Here is a 27,429-nt window from a genome sequence, read left to right as displayed (position 1 = left end):
TCTATCAGGTCCATCTCTTTAATTTGTATCCAGAAAAGACGTACATCATAATTCAACCCCTCTACTCTTAGCAGAATTGCACCTGCTGTACGAGTCCATGTCAATTATTTTCTAAACAACCATTTTTGTGCTGAAATCAGTCTGAAAGCTTCGATCGATCAAGCCTGGCTTGTCCTCCTTCACACGGAGGCAAATAAAGTTGTCCAGCACGAATCCAGTGTTTACCATTCCAGAAGAAATCCACTATTGTCTTTTGTATAGAACCCACCAATTCTTCTGGCGGTTCAACCACCATTAGCTTATGCCACAACGTGGAAGCAGCCAAATTATTAATGACCAAAACTCTCCCCTTATAAGATAGTTGTGGTAACAGCCATCGCCATCGAGATAATTGGGCAACCACCTTCTCCAGCAGTCCCTCCCAATTTTTCTCCTGAAACCTGGAAGAACCCCAAAAAACACCCAGGGCTTTAAAACCTTCTCTACAAGGACATCCTCTAACAAGGATATACTGCTCGTCTACAGCTGCTTGGAAGACAACCATTTTCAAAACACTCTTTTGTTACGTCATAAAAATCTTGTCCCAAAATGTTCCAGAATGACAATAGAATCCCAGGCGAACGTCCCAAGGAAAGTTGTGCAACTGCATCTGTGAGCTCTCTTAAAGTAATGTCACAGTCCAAAGTTTCTTTCTGTTTAGGTTGCAACATAGGAAGATCTTGAAAGATAACTGTGGCATTGTCCTCATCACATTGTCCAGTATTAAATAGTCCAGAGTAAAAGTCAACTGCAATTTTTCGCATATCACTTGGATTGTCCAGAATTATCCCATCTGGACGTTTTAAATAAAGCATAGGATTATGTTGCACCATATTTGCAACACTTTTTACTTAAAGGTGCTGTATGTAACTTTTTCACTCTACTAAAGCATAAAAATACCATAATATGTTTGTATATATTGAGGAAACATGCTAAGTTCATATACTAATTTCTCTGAAAGCCAGTTATTTTACTTTGAAATGTGTGTTTCCAGGCTGGAATGTTTGTTTTTGTTTTGGTCTGTAATACCGTACGCTGCCAATTTGTCAATTTTCATTTATGCTCGTTCTGTTGTATGTGCTCAAACTGGCAACCCGTGTGAACGCCATCCATTCTGAGGAGCAGGTGGCGGGAGAAAGTTGTCAATAGCCGCTTTCCGACCGGAGGAACCTTTTCACAGTTCCTAGAACTATTGGCTAAAGTACCCGGATGTCGGCGTGTTCGCACCGCAGGAACTAGGAACGATTTTAGTTCTAGGAACTCCATTTGTAGGAACTAATTTGGGTCCTACTTCAGAGTAGGGTCTAAACCAGCACTATAGGAACCATCCGTGACGTTAGTGTACGCTGATTGACCGAACGCACGTGGAACACCAGCACGCGTCATTTTTAAAACAGCTAGAATGTAAACACACAGATTATAGCCTATATTTACTCCATAAACTAACTATACAAACATGGAAAACAGTGATAGGTGGGTCTCTAAACCTTTATGCTGAAGAGAAAATCCAACGCAACTTTGAGGGGACCAAGCCAAACATGATTATGTTTATCTGCCCAGCTAGCAACACTGGACATCAACCACACGGCATAGGCTAATAACCTTTTTTTCATATACTGTCTACTTTCTATAACAGTTCTATCTAATAACATATTAAACAGTACTGTTAGACAGATTGCTAACTAATAAACACAGAGAATGCGAGCATTGTTTGCTCTGGCGTTCTCAGCGCCGCAAAAATAAAGGTCCGTCGCGCCGTCAAAATAAAAGTCGCCGTGCTTGCGTCACTCCCTTACCCCTCCTACCAGTTCCTATGGCCACTTGGCCAGTGCGAACGCAAACAGCAAAACCGTGTTTGGGGGAGAGTAGTTCTTAGAACTGTTTAGAAGTGGACAGTTCCTATAACTAAGTTCCTAGAACTACTTGGTCGGAAAGCGGCTATTCTTATAGACTGCACCTTTAATTCACCACTTTTATTGATCCCTTCTTCATTGTCCATCAACATCTTTTCCATTTCTTCTATTTCACTTTTCACTATTTCATTTTTACTGTTTCTTTAACTTTAAGTGAAATTTGAGACTCTTACTTTGACAGAATAATTTAATATACACCTTTCCAACCTCCTACCATTGACTTTTCGTCTCATAATTATTTTTCTGTAACCTCAATTTTCCCAAAGATGAGTAAAACTCTCCCAAAACAGCTTATTATATAATAATTTCTTATTAAAATGCCAATAAAACTGTGATCTCAAATTTGTTTATATCTATAGTTACCATATGGTGGTCAGAGAAACCACTAGGAATAATAGCAGCATCCATCACTTTAGTATTAAAATATTTACTTGTATAAATCCTGTCTAATATAGCCCCCTTAACTTCATTGTTATTAACTTAGATAAATGTATACTGTTCTATTCCTTTATTCCTATTTCTCCAGACATCACTCAAATCATGTTCTTGAATCACCATAGAAAGTACTACAGCTGATTGAAAATGAGGTTCTTAAAATCAACCTTAAAATCTTCAGTACAGTTCCAGTCTCCAGCCATAATTATACAAACATTTTTATGATAATTCGAAATGACTTAATATTCAAAAATAGTACTCGCTCCGAGCCAACATTTGGTGCATAAACATTGATAAATAAATTTATTCCTTGAACTTTTGCATGAACAAATCATGCTCTTCCAGTTATCTTCCTTTTTTTTATTTAAATATCAACAGTTAATCATTTTGAAAATAGAACAGCAACACCAGCACTTGTATTTGACCCATGACTGAGGCTACGTTTACACGTGGATGGCTATTTTCATAAACGGACATTTCTCCCCTCTTCGTTTTCAAAAATAACATCGTGCACACGAACCTGTGTGTATGCTGTCAAGAGCATGCCAAACCTGTAGGTGGCAGTGTAACGAGAAGCTCAAGCCCACCTTAGCCAATCAGAATCCCGAAAATAGTCACATTGTGTGACGTCGCTGCCTAAAACTCCGTTTTTCTCTGTTTACATGCAAACGTGCAAACGAAGATTTTCAAAATCTCCACTCTGGCCGGAGTTTTTAGAAAGAATCGGTTTCATTGGCGAATCCTCCGTTTGCGTGTAAACGAAGGGTGCAAACGAAGGGAAATGTCTCCGTTTTTCAAAATAACCATGTACGTGTAAACGGGGCCTCTGAGTGTATACTTCCCCTCCTACCATAAACCCCATTCTATTTCATTAGAATTCTATTTCACCTATCAGAATGAGTCTCTTGTAACATTACTATATCAACATTCCTAATATTTATAAATTCTGATAGTACTGCCCTTTTAGTTGGATCTCTTGCTCCATTTATATTAAAAGAGCCAATTCTCATAAGCATCATATTAATAAAAGGAAAAACGACAGCAAAGAGCAGAAAAAGATAGGAGAGAAAAAAACACCCAGTGCACCGGACTAATTTTTCTTTATTTGTTTGAAGACGGCCTTTACACTTTGCGCTGCAATTTGACCACCGATTTTACAAATTTTTCAGTGTCTGGAAACTGGAAAAAAATCTCTAATTTCTACCATTCTTCCAAATGTCTCATCCAGAAAATCACTTATCTCCCGGAGAGAATAAAGATTGCTATCTTCCATCTGAGACCCTGTATCAGAAACACCTGACATTTGAGAGAATGTATCATCATCCCTCATTTCTACTTTACTTTCATCCTCTAGTAGGCCTACCATAGTATTTAGCATTTTCTCATTCGTAAGCATACCAAATCCACTTGTCACAATTACTCAAAATCTCAGAATTCAAAACATTCTCATCAATAATATCTTGTACTTCTACAGACTGATTTTCCTTTTGTACAACAATTTCCTGAACCTCAATCCCTTCATTATCACACTCATGTACTTGTACATCATGTACATGTACAGCTATGGCCTGCTCAGTCACGGTTTCAGTTCATTCAATTTGAGTATTCTCTCCAACCAACTCATTCTCTCCACGTTCTAACGTTACCTTGTCAACATTGTTCTCCTCATTAGTATTCACTTGAACTTTATGAGGACAAGCGAACTGTTTGTGACCAACGTCACCACATTCAAAACATTTTAATCCAGTAAAACAGTTGAAGCATAAACCATAAACATCTTACCTTCATCCACTACGCGAAATGATCTATCCAGCGTTGGCTCTTTTAAAAACATGAAAACTTGTCATCGAAACGACATAACATGTTTTAATTCCGAACTTTTACAACCCAGTGATATGGCTTTTATCGGGCTGGTGATTCTTCCGAACCTAATGAGTTCTCTCTCAATAACTTCGCCAGGGATAAATGGCGGCACATTCGAGATAATTACCTTAGATGTTAACGTTGCCAGTGGAAATATTGGACAAAACCCTCCATTAATTACGACATCACTTTCGATAAGTTTTGCAACCAGTTGCTCCTCTTGTAGAAAGACCACTACCACCTTGTTCATCCTTGATGCCAAAGATATCTTTTCACAACCGATTTGTTCTCCCACCGCTAACAGTACACTTTCCACCGTGACTGCCTAATTCCATGGCGGAGTGAAGGATTGCCATTCTCACACTCGCCAATTAATATAAACCGACGAAACCAAATGACCAAATTATAATATGTTTTATAACTAAGAAAAACGAAAAATGTGAAAAATAAAGAAAGATAAGAAAAATATTTAAGCAGACAGTTGAAACCGATTATTCGCTTTCCCCACGTTCTTCCCCACAGCACCCTCCACCACTCTCCTACATCTCGCGAGAAGAGAAGAGAAGAGTGTACTTTACCATACTTGATTTCCCTAAACTGGTGATCAAACGCCAATTAGTGGTGCAGTGAATTAGTCAAGCCAAAGCTAAAACAAAGTTGTTGTTTGTCACAAAATGAAAAAAATTATGGCTTTTGGAGTGAACGAGCTCTTGTTTTGGATTACATCTCATTAAGGAGTGCCTAGGGAGGACATCATTCATAAAACATTAAGAAACAGCTTTTATTTAATTAATTATTAAAGCACAATCTCCTCAAACCACAACCACAGGAACGTACGATTTACAGGCACTATGGAGGGACAGGACTGAGACAAGGACAGTTAGGCACTAAAGAAGAGCAGAGAACATAGTAAGGCTCTCATGGGGATGAGATCGAGGTCTGTCAAGATTATTTGAGCTGCTTGAAGAAATAGCCTTGGCCTATTCATCTACCTATCAATTTATCCATCCATCCATCTTCTGTAACTTGATGTCAGCAAAATATTAAGAGCATATGGTTGCACCATCCCTGGTGAATCGTACATCAGTGAAGAACCCACATAGGGTGAGTTTGATTTAAGAGATTAGCCATGGCGTGTGTGCGTGTGTGTGTGTGTGTGTGTGCGCGCGCGTGTGTGTGTGTGTGTGTGTGTGTGTGTGTGTGTGTGTGTGTGTGTGTGTGTGTGTGTGTGTGTGTGTGTGTGTGTGCGTGTGTGTGCTCTTCCTGGGCTTGGCCAGCTCACAGTGACCCATTTTATCTACATGATAGAGAGTCAAAAATAGTCTCTGATTATTGCTGGCACACTTTCAGACAGACCACAGGGGCCTGGACTGAAGGTCACTCCTTCGTCCTCGATCGCTCTCGCTCTTTTTCCTACTGGACACAAATTATGATCTAGTTCTCCATTACATGCAAAGGCCACGGCACAGAGCGATCCTTAAGAGAATTTCCCTTGACCTTGACAGGAAAACAAAGGGATCCTCCAGTGTAAACTGGGTAAACAGATATATCAGTCACCATGTCGGCATCTTAGTGGCGTGTAACTGAACTGTAACTGATCCCTTATGTCAGATCTTTGGCTGATGTGATAATTTGACTCACACAGATGAGGTTGCCTTCACTGATTGGCTTTTAACTTAATGTTTTTCAAAGCTGAAATTGCTTGAATAAAATAAAGCATTTATAAATAATTGATATGCAGTTGTTTGGAGGAGTCTAATAATTTTGTCAACATCATGTGTGTCATCGCCAACATCATGTTCAGACCAGTGCTTAAATGGAGCTGGATCCTACCGGATCCTGTTATGGAAAATGCCAGATAGGATTTTTGCGTTCCGGTATTTGTTTTTAAACGATCCGGCATTAGCAAGTGCATTACATGGCGACAGTGCGAGTTTATGCAGATGTATTTTGAGGCTAAGTTTTGATATTGGCCCTCAACATATATATTTTTGACCAATAAGTTTTCAAGTTCAAAATCACTCTCATTGGTTTGTGCTTACTGAAGTTTGGAGAGAGTGTTTATACCTGATGAATTAATTTAATAAAAAATATGTTAATATCAGCAAAATGTCAAAAAGACAGTCAAGCATATTTAAATGTTTCATATCCGCGAGTAAAGCTGATGTAGTTTCTGATCAAAAGAGATCCTGAGAAAACGGAACTGTATCCCTGGACAACTCTAATACTAATCAGGATAGCGGGAGACACAAGCAACGGGAGTTAGATCAGAAATCGCTGTAATGAAAAAAGCAACAACATCTTTGGTTAGAGAATATCACTGATCAACTGAATGATATTTGGTCTCAATGATTAAATATGTGACAGAATAATACACTAGGGTGAAGGGCCGTGCAGAAACATGTGAATGATGTGCCATCACCGTTTAGTGACGTCATTGTATGATCCAGGAAAACTGAAGTTGTATGGTCAGTGTCGAACACAGCGCCTTTTAACTTTTGTTTTGGATCCGGCAATTATTCATTTACAAATTAAGCACTGGTTCATACGCACAAGCACACATATGCATACACACAAAGAGTTATGAAAGAACGAGATTGAGAGATAGACAGACGAATAGAGAGACGGGCAGACAAATAGAGAGACAGATGGACTGACAGACAGACAGATCTGTTGTTGTTAGGTGGTCACAATATATATAGCAATACAAAAATACATCAATATGTATCGTGGACAGGGACAATATGTATTGTGTATAATTCACCTAAAATGAAAATGTCTGTGTGAGAAAAAAATCATTTTTACAGAGTTTCAATACTACATTATACTGCTATATATTATGATGAATATACTGTAATGTAATGGGGGAACACTTGTGGGCCCTGATAATGTCAAATGTCTTATGTTACCAATAAAAAGTGACCTACATTATTTTAATTATATCTAGCCAGTGACAGAGTGCAAGCATGTTCATCTAAAATAATTCTGTATTTCCAGCTTCAGAATCATCAATATTTGTATTCTAGTGTCAACATTGTCCTGTGCATTGGGTTACCAGTAGTAAGTCCAAACCTATTCATTTCCACCCCCAATGTAAAACCAAATTTAGGATTTTAATCAACAGTACATTTTTTTGTTAACCTTTTACCATATGTCTTGGAGTATCACAATAATATCGTATCATAAGTTCAGTATCGTGATATGGATCGAATCGTGACATGAGGGTATCGTTACACCCCTAGATGTTGTTGTTTCAGATGGATGGACAGACAGACAGACAGTCAGTCAGACACACAGACAGATTTTTTAATTTGTTGGGGGCGAGTTTCAATCTACACTTTCACTTCAGAATACGAGGAAGCAGAGGCCCAAAATACATAGACACACACACACAGTCCCCCACACACACACGCGGAGTAAAGGTGAAATGTAATTACCCTTTGTAGCTCTGTGTCTGCTCTGCTCAAACAGACGTGAAGTCACTCAGCAAGTTGGAACGTTTGATGAACTTGACTTCAGAGCTGACAATTTCACAAATACACACACACACACACGTTACACACAGACGTTTTGCTACGAGGGGCATTTGATGTGCTCGACTTCAGAGCTGACACTTCAATTTCAGAGGGCCTTTAAAGGAGACCTGGAGATTCACACTAATAAATTCCCCTATTAGGGAAGAGAGACATTTTCTTCTCTTCACTCTCTCACACCTCCATCGTACAACCATCTCCAGCCCTCATGTACACGTATACCGCACTCCTGAAGAAATTGGGTACTAGGAGCACCGGGAATGAGAGTTTGGACACATTCTAGTAGGAAAACACTTTCAATGCTAATAAAGTGCAGGTAGCATATATCTAGCTCAGCACACTGAGGATGTGCCTCTCTACGTCTAGTTATTTGAAAACACAGGCCTATTGCAGAGAATAAAATATCATTTTAAAGAAATGGGAAGTCAGTTCATGTTTTGACAAAATGTTTACAATTTGGCTCGTACTGAAATATAAAGAAAACCTGACAGCACAAAAATATACTCAAAGTTTTACCTGAGCTGGTAGCTGAAATGTTAGGAGAACATGAGCTGCTAGAAAAAAATACAAAAACAATTATGATACGTATAATTGTAACTCTCAGATTCACAGAAGACGAAGATGAAATCTTGATCAAATAAGATACAATTTATTAAGAACGAGATTAACAAGCCAACAAGCGAGACAGAACAAGGGGAGAAACTAAATACACAGTGATAATCAACTAAAAGACGAACAGCTGTGATGAATGGAGTTAGTGTCAATGGTAACTGATGAGTGGCGGAAAACTAGAACAAGGAACACATGTGACTGGTGAAAACAAACAGAAATTCCATGATAACTAAACAAACTGAATATAATGGTGACAGTACTCCCCGTCTGGCAAGGCGCGACCTCACACCACAAATGAAGAACAAAATGAAGAATGAAGAGGAGGGGGTTTTGGAGGAGGACGAGAATGTGGCGAAGGGATGATGATGGGAGGACGAGGTGCAGGGATGGTGACAGGATGCGGTGAAGGTATGGTGACAGAAGGATGATGACGATCCCCTGGCGGCAATGGTGGAGATAGTCCGCTAGCACAGACCCAGAGCTTACCAGTGCCAACAGCCCACGGCGGAGTAGAGGGAGGAGCCAAGATGGTATGGAGGCTGACGACAACTGGGGGACGACCAACGGAGACGAGGGCGATGGATCCACAGGCGCAGAGAAAGAGCCGATGGTGTCGAACGACACCGCTGGCACTGGAGACCAAGGCGATGCCGCTGCGACAAGCGTCGGAGGAGTAGCCAGAGTACCCAAGGGGCTGAGGTGGAGGCGGTGTGAAGGAGGAACTCACTGGAGCCGTAGAGGTGGAAGGATGGAGTGCAGTGGACGGCCCGTAAGTCCGTGGCAGAAGTAGAGTGACGACTGACCAATGGGGGAGCCGGCAGGATGAGTGAACCCGGTGGAGCCGCAAGTCTGAGGGTCTCCGGTGGAGCCGAAGGTGGGAGGAGCCAAGACAGAACTAACAGGTTGACGGGTCGAGATGGAGCGAGGGTTAGCTCTCTCCTCTTCCCCTCAGGCTCTGGCTAACACATTGCGGTGGGTGGTAGCTCTCCGTCTGCGGGGGGACACATACAAGTTCTCTGCGGTTGAAGGTGGTGATTCAGACTCTGGGTCTGGCTGTGTCCTGGCTCGGGGACGGATGCTCTCCAGCCACCTGATGATGGTTTATTTCCAATTTAATCCGATGGTGTCTGGGAGGTCAATGGGGTGATGGTAATTTGCCCCGATCCAGAACAGCGACTTCAGGGTCTCGTCAGGTTACTGCGAGATGGAAAAACTCCTCAAAATAAATTTGTGGCACTTCTGAGCCATGTAGTCCATTTTGGTCAGTTGTTCTGTACCGCTCAGATTCACAGAAGATGAAGATGATTATCAAATAACTTAAGATTTATTAAGAACGAGATTAACAAGCCAACATGTGAGACAGTGTGTCTTAACACAAACAACCGACACTGAACAGAACAAGGGGAGGAACTAAATACAATATAATTATCTAAAAGATGAAAAGCTGTGATGAATGGTGTTAGTGTCCATGATAACTGATGAGTAGCAGGAAACTAGAACAAGGGAATATGTGACTAGTGAAAACAAACAGAAAGTTCATGATTACTAAACAAATTGAACATAAAGATGACAATATTAAGCCACAATTACAACTTGTGCTTATTGTCACAATTTTCCCAAAATAAGTGCATTTAACTCTGAAGTACTTTAAAATCTGATTGTGTTGTATTTATTCAGAATCAAAGGTTGATCTCCTTGATGAGTCTAATTTAATTTACTTGAGTATTCTGTAATCAGAACACAAGATAATTGATTTTGAGCCTTGAGACTTCAGTTCATACACTATTTGAGCAATTTCAACTGTTTAACAACATTAACTGAAAAGACGAACTGGGATTTTTCACTGGGGACTCAAGTGCTATATTGTTTGTCATAGTGTTAAAAGAACAATACATTAAAAAAAGATGCACAAAACGATTTGAGCTGTTTGACCCTAGTGCCCTGTTTAACTGACACCGGCTCCATGTCGCCAATTATAGAAAGTTGCTTTCGGCAACTATATATATATATATATATATATATATATATATATATATATATATATATAGTATATCTTTACTGACACTTTGATCAATTGAATGTGTCCTGCTGAATAAAAGGACTTTTGAACTGTAGTGTATTTACAGTTGTAATAAAGTCATATATAATGACAGTTTTGTTAATGTTCCACTGAGGTCTAATGTTGCTAAGGTTATCACCTAACAAAAATTCATACCCCGCTTTGCACCAAAAATTTAATCCACCAACTTTTTGTGATCAAATTATTTCACTTTTTTTTATATTTTCTTTTTAATTACTATAGAAATGAGCAATCAATGTTAAATGACACATTCTCAATAGTTTCTATCATTGCTGATAACTTGTGCCATTCACAAAATAATGAACCTAGTTCACAATCTTTTTATCCATTTAGGGCTGATGAATTAAATGAGAGTCAAGTCCAATTAATCCATCAAAATCTTACAATAGATTACAACAATGCTTCACTACCATAATTATGGCTGTTCCTTTCAATAAGCATCCTACCAACAAACTCATTGTGATTTATTCATGAAACATGAGCAGAATGAATTTGTGCAGAACGTTTATAAATCAAAATTATTCTTATTTAAATTCTCCCACTAAACTGAATGCAACCATTTACGTTAGGCTACGTATGTACAATTTACAGAAATCTGTTCTGCTTGTTTCATGAATACGTCGCACTGTCTTAATTGCAGTTCTTGTCTTATTATGTTTCACAGTAATAATGTGAAGTAGACTGCCACATTTCACAAAAAAAACACTGTTTTTATTTAAACCACTTTTAATACAAACCACTCACACAGGAAAGCAAATAAATTGCCTTAAACCATTAAAACACATGGCCTTGTGTCTCATACATAACAAGCAGAATATTTCTCCCATATGCTGCCGGAAGGCAAAACGCAGAGTTAGAAAGTTTAAAAACAAAAGTTTGTTGTGACTTGCTCTCTACAGTGTCATAGAAAAACGGGTGGGCGTATGTTCTCGTCTTTAACCTCAGCGCCTTCTGGAGTTATTACTATTCCTTCTTCCCTATCACCAGATCGTTGTCAGTGTTCATGACAACCAGAGCATAACCTGCCTACAGGGTTCATGCTTATAAAATAGTCATCAAGCCAATAAACTGTGAAAAGCCAGCAGAGACAAGACGCGGCTAAATATAAACATAATTGCATTTTATTGCATAAGGCTACTCCCAATACTGCACTAACTACTGACAAACTTAAAGTAAAGTGAGAGAGAGGAAAAGATAGAGTTTATCGAATGAAGAAGCAATGATTAGTTTGAGCTTGGCTGGAAAGCAAAGGAGTAAAAAAGACTGAAGAAACAAAGAGAACTGTTTCTTGAGCACCAAATCAGCATATTAGAATGATTTTTGAAGGATCACAGGAATAAATAACATTTTAAAATGTATTAAAATAGAAAACTATTGTAATTGTAATATTATTTCACAAATATAATGTTTTTACTGCATTTTTGAGCAGCCTTGGTGAGCATTTTGAACACAATTTTTTTTTTTACAAAAATTCTTACCAACCCCAAACTTTTGAATGGTGTGACAAGTTTCCTGTTGCCTGAATTTGCATGGGTCAAGGTTAAATAAGAATTAATCACATTAACATTGTTCAATTGGCAGCCTTAATTGCAACACTGAAAAATCACACACATCAAGTTTAATCCTAATGGAAAAATGTCACTAGAGAATTATTTCCAGTCTCTCCCATTGCCTTTCTCTCTGTAGATCTACATAGGAACTCACGATTCAAAAAGCATGTTCCTTTGAGAACGAACCTGAAACCACTTGTGTCCTGACAAGTGTGAAGAAATTAGGACCACTAACACCAGTGCGGATATTAGAACACATACAAACAGGAGATGAAAAGCATGTTTCACTAAAGACTCAGAATGAGTTCAGCATTTTTTAATCAGTGCTGACAGTAAATTCCATATAGGCTGGGTGGGATATTTAGCAGAACAGAAGAGCAGAGCCTTGATGAAATTCAGAATTAAATTTCATCCAGCAATTCAGCATGGCAAAATGTTAAAACCAAGATCTAATCTCAAGGATGAAATTCAAAAAGGGGACTCATAGCATACTGTGCTGAAATGATTGTGATTTGATATGCTTGACTTCAGAGCCAGTAAACCGAAAACAAGCATTTGATTATATCAGAATTTTGTCTACAGAGAGGAAAACTTTTTCCTTCTATAACAGTAACAAAAATATTACAAGAACTATTTTGCTCTGAATATTGAATAACAGTAATAAAAAATAGAATACAGTGGGAATCAAAAGCCAACTTATCAAAACAATTTTTTATACAATATTAGGCCCTATATAAAAAATGTATTCCATGTATGTCATTACATAAATATGTGTATTTGTTTAAAAAAATTCCTTAATTCCTTAATTTTTTTTGTATTCCCAGGTTTGAATTCGATGTTCAATCTGGACTCGTTCTTTATTATATTGAAATATATTTATGCTGATTATGCATTTATTGACTACAAATCATCACTCTCCTGCTAAACTTAAGGACACTGTAACGCTCAGATCCACAGAAGATGAAGATGATTATAAAATAGCATAAGATTTATTACAAACTCAGAATAACAAGCCAATTAGTTGAATTTACTAGAAAATTATGCGGAAACCTGTTCCACTAAACCATTTTAGTTTTTACACAGGGTGAAACTAAACAGGTTAAGTTGTTTGAACATAAAATATTAAGTGGATGGAGTAGACAAATCAGGTTTACATTAGGCTTTACTGAAAATCATTAGTTCACATTATACTTTTTTTCTTTCTTTTTTTTAGTATAGGTTTACCATTACTATTATTAATTACTCACAGAATTATTAAATATATATATATATATATATATATATATATAGAGAGAGAGAGAGAGAGAGAGAGAGAGAGAGAGAGAGAGAGAGAGAGAGAGAGAGAGAGAGAGAGAGATTTCATTTCATTAACACAAAATCCTGATTTAGACTGTATGCACAAACAACAACCGACAATGAACAGCATAAGGGGGGGACTTAAATCAAAATGATGATTAACTAAAACAAAATGATGATTAACTAAAAGACAAAAAGCTGTGATGATTAGTGTCAGTGTCCATGGTGACTGATCAGTCAAAGACAAAGAAACACGTGATGGATGAAAACAAACTAGAAGTTAATGAACTAAATAGAACATAAAGGTGAGGTGACAGACATTGTGATTCTTTAAGGAATTTGTTTTGTTCTTTGAGCACAACACTAAGAATAACAGTATGTATTCAGAGCAGGTAAAATGCACCTGCTTTCTATAATACAGGTGGCTGAATACAAAAATAGAAGAGGACAAATAGGTGAGTATTAAGCAAGTCGCATGCTTACAAGCTGCTTGTGAATCGATACAATTCTAAATTCTCCAAATCACTCTTGTTCTGTAAGGCTATATATATATATAAACAGTGTGGGAAGCAATGGGAAGAGCATACAGAAAATAGTCAATCAAATCTATAGCGCAGTTAAAATCAAACATGATTGTGAAATCGTGGAACATCCATTGAAACCTTTACCTCATATTTTCCACACACCTTTCACTGAAGCCACGGTTTTGCAACTGCAAATGCACAGATATGGGCTGTGTTTTTATTTCCTTTTGCCCCGGGTGGCATCACTTGTGTCAAGATATGCAGATGATTATAACCAAAAACACACGCATGCTTTGTGCCTATGAATGACTGACAGTGGAACAACAAAAACACCAGTCTGAATAAAGCATGAGCCTTTTTAAAAAGCCGAGTTTGTCCCTTGTCAGTTGCCATAGTAAAAACCCTGTTTGGTGGCTTCTCCCAAAATAGCAAACAAAAACTTAAATACTCTATCTCTTACATCCTTGTAAACCTCTCTCTCTTTCTCTTCCTCCAGTCCCTCTCTCTTGTGACATGAGCCCCTGGGAGAGAGATGAAACCAGAAATAACAACAAAAGAGAAGAAACTGACACAGTGAAAAGTGACTAACGCTTTCAGATCGCAAGTCAAAACCACAGCAGTGGACAGGATTGCAGAATTTGGTAAGCAGAATAGTAAATAAATAAATAAATGAATAATATCACTATTATATTGTATTGCGTGAAAATGGGAAATGTAGGAAAAATAGGGCTGAAAAGTAGAGACAACAACCAGCCTTGTAACAAATCTGTTACAGCACATTTTACTGACACATCATTACAAAAAAAGAATATTAATCTACAGTATAAATAAAACAGGACGTGTCATTACATTACATAAGTAAAAAATAAAATAAAATAATAATAATAATAATTATTATTTATATATATATATATATATATATATATATAATCTATATCTCAGCAGCCATTACTCTTCATTAGCCATTAGTCTTCAGTGTCACGTGATCCTTCAGAAATCATTTTAATATGCTAATATGATCCTCAAGAAACATTTATTGTTATTATCAATGTTAAAACCGATTGTTCTGCTAAATATTTTTCTGGAAACCATGATACATTTTTTTCAGGATTCTTTGAGGAAAAGAAAGTTCAAAGAATAGCATTTATTTAAAATAGAAATGTTTTGAAACATTAATTATCCTACATGTATGGACATGGAACAGAGAACTTCTATGGTCAAAAATATGACATAATATAAAAATAGAAATACTATAAAATATATTATAAAATTACAATTACTCTTGTAATTACATTTGTGAAATAAATATAACAAAGCAGAGTGATGTTGACACAACTGTGATCATTCGTCAGAATTCTCTAAACTAAGAATGTCACCACAATTTTGCACGGATAGAAGTCGCTACAGTGACGTTGCCATTATGAAACAACCCTGGATTGTCTGAGATTGTGTTTCCCAGCATTTCTGCTTTCAGTAAGACTTGTCGTAGGAAATAACACAAACACTTAAATGCTGTTGTAATGCTAAGTTAATGTTATTATTCTGCTGTTAAATTTGTAAACTTGGAAATTAATTAGCCTGGTAAACAAACGCAATTTATGCACTGATGAAAACTGTAGGCAGCTACTGTGCCACACAGCGGGCTGAAGACCACGTGCCAGAGAACAGTTTACGACCTTCACTGCGCTTTTGTCAGAGAGAAAGGATAAATCACACATAGCCTCAATAATTTTCTCTGACTGGCCCCTTCCCTTTCACTTTTCAAGACTATTTCCTTTCGTCCTCTCTCCTCTTTCCCACCTTACATTTTGCCACTCACTCCTGCAGAAGTTGGAAGACAGGTATGATCAATTCCCAGGCGTCTCCTTTTCGGAGTCGTCCTCTCTCTCTCCCCTTGCCCTGATCTATGGCTGTGTCAGCGCAGTCTGAAGGTGTAAAAGGCAACAGAGCAGCACTAATGAATTGAACTAGAGCGCGGCTGCTTTTAAGCAGACAGAGGAGCTCTTCTGATTTACACACAGGGACAGGAAGACCAGCACTCCACCATAGACTTGGTGGCTTTTACTGCAATGAATGGAACTTCCTGCACAGAGAGGAAACTGAAAAGGAAACTGATGTTTCTGGGGCTGAACTGGCCGATCTGACTATTAAAGAAATGGTATGATGGTTTGCAACTCTTTTTATGATGGCAGACGTGTTCCAAATTTAAGTTCTTGCCACAAAAACATATAAAAAGCATGACAATATATGAACTTCATAAGTGTGAATGAACTGCAATGATCTTTATTTTTTAAAATATTTTTTAACATTTGCACTGATGAAGAATTTTTAAAGACCCATTGGGCATAGTTTTACATCAATGTTAAATGTCAGCGGCTCTCACATGTGATCAATTGCACACCAAGTTTGACTACACACAAAGCTATCATATGACTTCCGAAATCATCACTTGAATCACACCGTTTACACTTATATTCTTTTTTTGACATTTTTGGATGACATTGACCCACTTAACCACTAAAGCAATGGTACTAAGGTTTGCAACTGTGTTATGATGGCTTTTTTTTTTTTTCAGCCTGCATCACAAGTCAGAATTGTTTCATTGATATCATTCAGAATATTTAATGCAGTTCCTTCTGCTTGAAGATCAGGCCTTTAGTACAGCAACAAAATAAACAAACTGATAAACCTGTTTCCAGGCCTTAAATAAGGTATGGTATGAGAAAACACGCTATATCGTGAATATAAATTATAGTTGTTCAAACCATCACACCTACAACTTCTTAGAAACCCACAGTTACATCGCTGCTACGGCACGATACCCAGCAGGCTTTGCCGTGAGTGCTTCCAGCAATACTAATAACATTAAGACTATCAGTCGCCCCTCTTATCTTAAGACCATCTTTAATTTCCTCTTTGCTTGTATTCAGAGCAGGCACCCAGCCACAATAGCCCGGGCCTCCAGGGAGAGAAAATGACAAGTTGCGATTTTTTTGTATTTTATGCGGCGCAAGTTGTTTTGTGAGCACAGTGGTCTTTGCTCTTGGAATAAGCCTTCATGGTTGTGGCTCCTTTCATGTAGTGTCTTCAAAGCCCAGCGAGGGGAGTGTTTATTTAAATCTTTTACAGCACACTTTCAAAATGTGCTAGCATCTCTATGAAGGTGGTGATACAAGATTAACAACTTATTTCAAAGTCACGCAGCAATTATTTTTCTTTCTCCTAATCCTCAAAATGATTTGCATTGTTTGTTGGTAATCCCTGAAGCGAGTCATATTGATATATTTGTGCAACACTTTGCAAGCTCTATTAATCACGTGTGAATAATTGATAAACCATGTTGGGGAAACAATGACCCTTCCTCTATAGAGCAAAATAATGATCTTTATTGCAGCGACTCCTGATTTCATAGAGAGAGAGAGAGAGAGAGAGAGAGAGAGAGAGAGAGAGAGAGAGAGAGAGAGAGAACAAGAGGGAGTGAGAAGGATGAAAATGACAAACCAGATTCAGTATTATGGGATATTGAGAACAGTGTTCATTTGAATTTGAGGGAGAAATGAAGAGAGCAAATGAAAAAATCCCATAGACAAAGGGTTTTCAAACTCGGATACCCAAATATGATGATTTTTATATATGTCTAAAATATTATCTAGGAAATATTTGTCTTTTTTTAGATGAATAAACCTGAAGATAAATCTAAAATTATGTCCGTCAATAGAATAAAATTGATTGATTTCAAAATTTTTGCCCAGTATTTAGAAAACATAAATGTCAGTCCGACATAACGTCTATGTTCCCTCCTTCTGTTCCACTTCACAAAATCGTATCTTTTGTGTTTGCAAAAGATAAGTGTAACAGGAAAGAAGTACAACGTCAGCTTAAATGTGAGGTGAACTAAAGATGGTTGCTCTAGTTGACAAGTTTCTCCAAAAAAAGAGTAGAAAATTAAAGAAACCAAATGTATGAGGACATAAAGACAAAGACAAGAGAAGAAAAGAGAGAAAATAATGGCTTTCTTTCTTAAAAAGGACAAAATAGTTCAGAGTCCTTTTATTTTTTCCCTGGTAGCTAAGGAGACAAGAAAAACAACAGAAAGAACAAGTGGAAGAAAAAGGACAAAATGTTCATCAATAATTGAACAGCGAAGTCTCTTGAGTTTTGCGTTGTCATATGTAGACGTGTCAACTCAGACAGACTAAACCCAGGAGAGGCAGCGAGGGAGAGACATGCACAGGCGCACATGCCCGCTTGCACCTCATTTAGATACGGCTAACAATTAGACGACTCAATCAATAAACAATACTGTCCTGTTCTGATGCATTAACAGATGGCAAACATGGAATCAAGCCTCTGGAAAGTCCTCTAAAGTTAAATGCACTTTTAAAAGTTTGGTTTCCCTAAGGGCCAGAAGCTATCCTCTCGAAAACTGTGATTCATAGACCCACCTTAAGTCGACTTTCAGTGCAATATGATTTATGTGTGAGAGACCCCCAAAGGCACCTTGGAGTTCAAAAGACTTGACATACAATTAAACGCAAGCAAAGCCTGGAAGATATTTTGGGGTTTTTTGGAGTCCAGAGCGATAATGATGTAATAATGATCCAAGGAGAGTGGATTATTGACTTTTCTTTACAAACAAAGATGAAAAGCTGTGATCGATATATAAAAATCTTTCATCTGCGTAAGTAAATGTATCGCCTTAAGTTACTTTAGATCTGAAAAATTGGAAAGACTGCAGTGCAGAGACTAGATGAGCATGTGAGCCCTATTTACTATAAAACAAGGCATTAAATCATGGTGAAGGTTTCCAAACATAGCTCTTTTTATAGAGATTACAGGTAAACCTGGATAAACACCAGCTGGAAACTGTATACTGCTGAAACACGGCTCATTGTTTAATTCTCCAGATCTCTGAGCACTTAATTAATGCCAGTGAATTAAAGGTGCTCTAAGCGACGTTGGGTGCTTGTTGACGATCAAAGTATTGTCAAAAAAAAACCGGAGGCTAGCTTGACCCTCCCTCCTCCTCATCCCATCCCCTCCCACTCCCTTCCGTGCTTCCTGAAACAGAAACGGAAACTTTTCCAATGTAAATTCGGGACTTTCTCTCCTCTAGCTAACTTCCCTCTTCATGCTTCTCTCTCCTCCACTCCCCACACCCCCCTTCATGTGCACACGCACTAACCCCCCAACCCCCACCCCCAAATCATTCTTGACGGTTATTGGCTGGAACACTGTTTGTTATGTTTCGTGGTCCAGGCTGGCCCAGTTTGTTTTTGTTGCCGTTCGTGGAGCCTGGGCTGTCTACAGAGACCGCGTTTTTTTACAGTGTGTTCAGGGGACAGGCAGCTAGTGGATAGTGAGGAGATGTTTGCTGTATGTGACAAAAAATGTTTCAGCCTAAAAAACGTGTGACATCACTTAGAGCAGGGGTCCCCAATCCCCGGGCCGTGGACCGGTACCGGTCCGTGGGACATTTGGTACCGGGCCGCACAGAAATAATAAATAACTTACCGTATTTTCCAGACTATAAGTCGCTCCAGAGTATAAGTCGCATCAGTCAAAAAATGCGCCATGAAGAAGAAAAAACACATATACTGTAGCCTAAGTCGCACTGGACTATAAGTCGCATTTATTTAGAAATTTATTTCACCAAAAAAAACAAAAAAAAACAATGTTACAGACAGGACAGTTCTCCATTACGGACGTGAGCGCTGTGAAAGCGGCACTGAAAGACTGCTTTAAAACTTTCACAGAGACCTCAAACAGAAAGCACAAAGCCTGTCTTTAAATTTAATTTCGTTTTGTATTAATTGTATCTTAATTTGAATCAATGTTTCATCAACCAATTGTCTGGATTTAATAAATAAGAAGTAAATATATTAAAAAATAGATAATCACGACACGGAGGCGCCGGCGCGTGATCTGCAGCTGGTCTCATAAATTAACCGAAACTCAGCGTATAAGGTAGCCTACTTGCCTCACAGACCTGAGACATATATAGAAAGCTTGAAATGTCTACTTTTAAACAGAACAATTCAAAACGAAAGAAAACAGACTGTTCTCTGCTTATGTAATCCATATGAAGTGTGCATTTCTCTCTGGCGCGTTCACTACATGCGAAGATCGCGAGTCAGCATCGTCAACTTCATCTTTCCAGCCGACACTGACATAACAAAAACTGGTTTATTAGTAAACAATTAAAATGTCTCCTGCTATATTTTACATATTCATAATCATTAATTTTGCCGGTTCGTTGTGACAGCTTTTAGGTGCTTTATTGGCAGCGCCACCCTTACATGTTACATGAACGCATCAGCACCGAAAACATGGAGATTTTTTTCTTTTGGGGGCATTTTGTTTGTGTTCAGGCTTTCTCAGTTGTCTTTAGGCGCGATGTTACGAGGACGCTGCTAATAAAGTTGCGAGTAGGCCTACATTGGATTCACGTTTATTATTATATTTAAAAAATACCCCAGTTTTTATGCCGGTCGTATAATTTTATTTAGTTGTATTTATCCGCCACACCTTAAAGGCCGGTCCGTGAAAATATTGTCTGATATTAAACCGGTCCGTGGTGCAAAAAAGGTTGGGGACCGCTGACTTAGAGCACCTTTAATTGAACAGTGCGGTGAATAAAATTATATATTGTTTCATCAAAACTTCTCATTTATATGAAACAAATCTCCAATCTACAACAAATCTTAAGCTCTCCTATGTAAATCTAGGAAGGGGTAATCAAAATATTGATATCTCTTTAAACACTGAATTCAAGATACTAGGAATGTATATTGTAACTACTCACTGTATACTGTAAATGACTGTATTTGAATACTTGAGTATGCAGGGGTGATAATGTAAAAAGTTTGTTTGGATACAGTTATTGAACATCAACCGGTGTGAAAAGTTTTGAAGCGTATTCAAGTCAAACAATTATTTTATTCTCAAGATTGATCACACTTCCAAGTATACCAATGTCCACATTCGTATAGACTACAATAGCAATCACAGCTTTTCCTATTGAAGCCTTACACCAGCTGTGGTTAGAGACTAGCATGGCTACTACGAATATCCTCCATCCATCAAAGCTGATCCATCAGGATCAATAAGGTTCAATACTGTCCTCCTCACAAAGATCACTGGTGGAAGGACACATACATGGATAACAAAGGAGTCTAACTGAGACTACTGAAAACAGAAAGAAATAACAAGGTGAGCAGTGTAAGTTCTTGGTCCATTCCAAGAGTGTTTCTTCATCTTACCTAATCGTTGTTTTTTTTTATTATCACCTAAACAGCTTTTTTCCAATTCATATTGTGGGTATTATAATGCACTCTTACAGAAAGCAATTTTACACTCACAACAAGTTAATATCAGACAACGTACATTAGTTGACTATATTTAGCTAGTTAGTTTCTATATTTTTAATTTGTCAAAACAGTTCCAAAAGAAAAGAAAAAAAGAATTGTCAATTTTGATTTCATCGTGACTTTAATTTCCACTCTGCACTGCTCACATACTCTGGTTTGAAACGCCAGTCAACCAGAGTGATCACTCTCAGCCAATCAAACTCACGGACTGGAACTAAAGGTGTGTTCATGCCATCACGTAAATTACTAGATGACAAACTCAAAATGATGCATTTCTATGGCCACATTATTAACACCTAAATGAATCTGTGTAATCTGAATAACCAACAGACAAAACCACAATATACTGTAACAGTCATTTTGCAAATGGTTTATAAATGCTTTATTTATCATACTTAGCAGGAAATTAGACATGTAATATCCAGTTAGACATGTAATATCCAGTTAGACATGTAATATCCATGCTACATTGGTTTGTTTTGGTTATTTTCAGATTAATCTTGAATTATTACGATATGAACAATTCCAGGAATTCCAGGAACTGTTAAACAGAAATATTACAAGATTACCATTTTGCCATTTTGAGTGTTTCCACATGCCATTGCAGAGAACAGGTGGTACAAGTTGGAGCTTTACAAGTTTGTGAACAAGTCGGAATCTCAAAGTAAACATGGAGTGAAGTAACTTAACTGCTATAAAAAAAATAAATCATAGAATAGAATATTTATTTCCACTTTTCTGAAAACTATTCTTATTTGTAATGGTCTAAGTAAGTGTGAGTAAAAGACTAAGAAAGTGTGTAAATAAATGAATAAATGCATGAATAAATAAATGCATTAATGCTTTACTCAGAAAAGGACTTAAGGACATCCGCTCACTGCTGGTGAAGACTCGGGCGTACATATGTCTCTCCATGTTTTCTGCCTGATGGTGTCCTTAGAGAATAGACTATATCATGTGCAAACATTGCTTCACAAAGGATTAATCACTTTCTCTTTGACTCAGAGCAGGTCTTTGCTAAAGGGATAGTTGTAAAAAATATTTTCATATTTCTCAGACAGGACAGAGGAGGGCTGGGAGTAAAAAAAAAAGTCAGCATGTTTGTTGAAAGTTTCCTAAACCAGTGAGTCACGGAGCCATTCAGATCATAAAATGACAAACCAAGAGATCTGTGGATGAACAACAAAATGACAAAGCAAATTGTACATTTACGCCAGACAGGCAGACAGAGAGAGAAAAAAAGACAGAACTGTGATTAATCAAAGAGAGGTGGGGGTGTAATATCTCTTGCAATTGTTGCTTTAATGTGGTTTGATTGCATAAAATTTATGTCCAATTCCTTGGTAAACCACATCATCATGCACACTGATCACAATCACCATAAACATTGTGGCCGTTCTGCTATAATCACAACCCTGATTGTGGTAATCTGCAGTTTCTCTAATGCAGTTAGATAGCTCAGTTACGGGACAGATGATGCTATAGCGGCATCGGTTTTAGCCTCCGCGCCGGCAGCAGCCCTTGTTGCTGTTCTTCTTTCAATAATTGTTTTCGATTCCTCTGCTTCTTGTCATTATAAGCTGAAATGCCTCCAGCAGACAGTGATTGGCGGAGTAAAAACTGCGCAGACAGGGAATTTCAGTCACATCTGAGCTAGACATAAAGTAGAGAGTAAAGTTGCTGAGCATCAGCCTAAAATTTATCTGTGGATTTACGTTCAGTATGTAACAAAAAGTGCAGAGTTTTCATGTTAAGAAAAAACTAAAAAAGACCCAAAGACGTAAGCAGATTTTCATGATCTCCTGAGCACTAACAAACTAAGATCAGGGAATGTTTTAAGGTGATGTGTGTGTCACTTTTATGATGTTGAAATACTTTTTATGGCCTATTGTGCAGAGACAGCTGCAAGTAAGTCATTCAAAGACTGACTTTCTCAAAAACTGTAAACTCTGTGGCCTTATGGAGCTGCCAAAAATATTCCAAAAAAAGGCAGATGAGGGAAAACCTGTTAGGAAATATTCTTTTTTGTAATTCTGTTTCATGATGTATAAATTCTACACTGTACTTTAGAAGTTGAATGCTGCCTCTACTCTGGCAGCTGTCAAATATCTGTGCATAAAAGTGAGTTTAAAATAAATGTTTTAAAAAAATATATATTCTGCTCAAACTCTCTATGATGGAAAACATAATTGATACATTTTTCAACCAACACCGTTTAAGATGTCAGCGGAGCATACATGCAGAATTTTAATGAACGGAAATTTAAATTAGTATTCACATTGGTAGACTTAAAACAAAAGCAGAAAAAAATATATATGAATCAAGCTTTGTGAGCCAGTTGAGTCTCGGCATTTAATTTTCTTTGGGTGACAGATAAAATGCTTGAAATTACACAGCAATTATTGGCTAAACTTTTATCATACTTCCCATATACACACATATGGACATACACACAGCTGTGGCATTTGTCCAACAGCGACACCAGTGGTTAAATACTATCCTTTTTTGTGTGTGAGAAATCAGTTGGTGAAATTAAAGCTACATATCCGTGTCTGTGACCATCATGACACATGCAGTGTTTACTGAGCTTTGATGACTGATGATCTGAAAATAAGTTGACTATTAAAAATAACAGCTGAACATTAGTTAAAGGTGGGGTATGTGATTCTCTTTTTTGTCCATTTTTTCAAAATCACTTGAAATCCTATTCCTAACCCACTTACAGCCACTGAGTTAGAAGCACTGAAATGAAAATTAAGCAATTTAATCATCTGTGGAACAGGCAGGACTCGAAAAACTCCAGCCAATCATTTCCAAGACGACCTAGAATCATTGGACAGTAAGTTCGTCAATCAAACGGTCGTACCATACCCCCCTCCCCCATCCCCCTCCCTCCACATGAATGGGTGGAGTCAGGGCCAGCGTTGGAGGAAAGAAGGTAGGACCATTTGAGTTGTGTATTTTCAAAATCTGCTGGCCGTTTTGCAAATCCCATACCCTACCTTTAACAAATAAAATATGCATGAAATATGAAATGTGTTGAAATTAAATGTTACTGCGTTCTTATAGTTATTATTTTGGGGAGAAAATGTAAAAATGTTGAGAAAATTGTGTAAATGGAACATGAATTTACATTTACACACACACACAAAAAAAACATTCTTATATCAGAACACCACTGGACACCAATGACACATACACATGCATACACAGTTTTCCATAATGTTTGTCCAAATTGAATGAGAAACAGCTGTTCCATTTGATGCAAAAATGGCCAATTAGATAATATTTGATCGGTAGTATCCACCTTATTTTGCAATGCAGAAGTAAGCTATTTTCTTTGAATGTGTGAGAATTCAGATTCATTAGATGCCATAGGGAAATAACTAGAAGAATAACAAAGTGCAGTAAATGGTAAACCCGTTTGCACTACAAACCAGTTTGTATATGACAGAAAATACCGGTGTGCAATATCAAAATGGATCGTTTTTGTGCCGCTAAAATAGCTGAAAGCGAATGACGCCGGAAACATCACACATTCAAGTTACAAATGGCTGTGTCTGCTCTTACATTAAGAACAAGGTGGATACAGTTATGTAAAACAATGAGATTTCACAGTGGCCGGGGCTACCTGACTCCACAGAAACAGAAGAAAAGTCATCAATAAATCACTGTGTTGCTTTGTTTTTGTTTTTCTTGTTTTTGTTTAATAGAGATCTAGGGGGGAGTCACGTGACGCAAGATGGCGGAGTAGTCGTGTTTCTGCCGAGCTGCTGTGGAGCCCTTTGATTTGAACTTTTTCAGTCTGATAAGCCTTCCTTAGTCTGCGATATTCTGGGTGTTGCTGACACAAGGTATGTCAGAGAAAAGATTGAATCTAAATGACACACTCAGAAGACGAAAACAATCGAAATTACCAACTCCCGCACACACACCTGAAATGGCAGATGCATCATTAAACGCTGCGCGCACACCGGATTTCGATGCGCCATTTCGATGCTCTCAGGAGAAGAGACCCCACGCCGTGATACTGAAGCCCCACAAGTTTCAGGATAAAGTCCGCATTTTACAGGCTGCTCGAGCTGCAGGAAAGCTGCTGTACAAGCAACATACCATTTCCATCTACGAGGATTTTTTGGCTGCAATCATCATGAAAAGACAGGCATTCGGTGCAGTTAAAAAACGTCTCCGCGAGAAGGGAGTGGGCTTTGCCAGGATTTACCCGGTGGTCCTTAGAGTGCAGTATGATGGCGCCAAATTCTTCAAAAAACTGAGTGATTTCCTGTCTAACCTGCCTGCCTCTACTCCTATCCACCAGCCTGACACATCCCGTCCCGATGCGGATGAATGACTTTAAAATCGGGTCAATGTTTTTCAAAAAGAATCCGAAGGTTTTGCTCCTAAGCAAATTTGACTTTCTGTGGAAACAAGGTATGGATATTTACAGACCTTAGAGGCGTCCACTTTTGTGACAGGTGGTTGGGGTTGATTAATTGTGTTCTTTATTGCTTTATATAATCATCTCAATTAACCCAGCCTCCTTTAACCCTCATGGATCAGATAGCGTTATGTTCTTGGCTTGTCACAATAATACTGGCTAATTTAAAGTAAATATGTGTGCTATTAACCTTTTATACCGCTATTATGTCTGTAAATAACTTTAAATTGAAACTTTGTAACTGGAATGTAAGGGGGGTTCAAAATCCTATCAAAAGAAAAAAGATCCTGAAGTTCATATTGCATTTCTGCAGGAGACGCACTTGACAGCAAATGAACACACCAAGTTAAAGCGTGACTGGGTGGGGAGAGTGTTTTACTCGTCCTTTACTAGTAAAAGCAGGGGTGTGGCCATTCTCATTCACAAACATATCCCTCTCTCAACTGTAAGTGTTCAGGCTGATACCACAGGTCGATATGTGCTGCTTAATGGGGAGTTGAGTGGAGAAACTATTACCTTAATGAATCTATATGTTCCCCCCATTCAATCTAATGATTTTATTACACACATTTTTTTGTACATTTACAGAACAACAGTGCGAGCACAGTGTTATTGCTGGTGATTTTAATTGTGTTCTTTCACCTGATTTAGATAAATCTGCCTCGTCAAAGGACAGGCGATCTAGCAGGGCTTGCGCACTGGAAGAGACGTGTCAGGAAATCGGTTTGATAGATACATGGCGAGCTCTACATCCTGGGGAGAGGGAATCTACTTTCTTTTCTGGAGTACACAAAACCAGCAGTAGAATAGATCATATTTTTTCGCCTAAAGCTTCCCTTCATAATATATTGAATTGCGAGATAGGTAATATTGTAATATCTGATCATGCGGCCATATTCCTTAATTTATCTCTCTCTAATGTTAAACATGATCGGGGTGTGTGGAGGTTTCCTTCTTGGCTTGCACATGACCCAAACTTTGAATTTTATCTTAAGGAACAAATTAAACTATTTTTCTCAGACAATAAAACCCCTGGGATATCTCTCAATCTGATATGGGACACTGCAAAACATATATTAGGGGGCTAATTATTTCATACGTATCAAACCTGAAAAAGAAGAGCTTAGCAGATCAAAGAAGTTAAGCTCCACGATCTTCGAGTTAGAAACAATACATCCCCTTCAGATGAGCTATTGGCAAAAATCAAAACTGTACAAACTTCACTTGAAACTATTCTTACAAAGAAGGCAGAAAAATCATTTTTCGCAAAGCAATGGATGTATGAATTCGCCAATAAACAAAATAAACATCTGGCCAACCTTTTACGCCGGCTCAAATCATCTCCACTGTCAAAGACAATGCTGGTAATTTATGTCATGATAATGAAGGAATTAATAGAGCTTTTAGGGAATTCTATATACTTCTCAGAACAGTCGGATCCGGGTGAATTACTAACTAAGTTCTTTGCTAATTTACCTGTTCCAACATTGTCTGAGGAGCAACGGCAAGTTCTTAATAAATAAACCTTTTGAAATTAGTGAAATTCTTAATTGTATAAGGGGACTGGCTTGTGGTAAAGCACCGGGGGTTAATTCTATGCTTGATATGATACAGTATTCCTATGAGTCCGGCAATCTGCCTAGTTCCTTGTTGGAAGCTAATATTTGTGTGCTTTTATAGAAAGGGCGAACCCCCTGAAGAATGTGGATCTTATCGCCCTATTTCTTTACTTAATGTAGATTTTAAAATACTAGCAAAAAATTTAGCTACTTGACT

The 27,429-nt window shown here is 38.0% G+C and overlaps 1 protein-coding gene across 3 annotated transcripts in view; it reads right to left on the bottom strand.

Moving 5' to 3' along the window:
• Positions 1-27,429, bottom strand: part of unc5da (unc-5 netrin receptor Da) — a 235,298-nt gene that overhangs the window by 181,422 nt on the left and 26,447 nt on the right. Inside the window, exon 1 of one of the 3 annotated variants that reach the window (XM_084137701.1) lies at positions 4,378-4,804. The exons of the other annotated variants lie outside the window; for them this stretch is intronic. The gene's annotated coding sequence lies outside the window, so the exon portion shown is untranslated. Of the gene's footprint in view, positions 1-4,377; positions 4,805-27,429 lie in introns of those variants that run through there. 3 annotated transcript variants of the gene reach the window in all.

The sequence above is a fragment of the Abramis brama genome, assembly GCF_963993115.1.
Source record: "Abramis brama genome assembly, chromosome: 15".
In the NCBI taxonomy this organism is placed as follows: domain Eukaryota; kingdom Metazoa; phylum Chordata; class Actinopteri; order Cypriniformes; family Leuciscidae; genus Abramis; species Abramis brama.
This window is presented reverse-complemented; position numbering and strand designations above follow the sequence as displayed.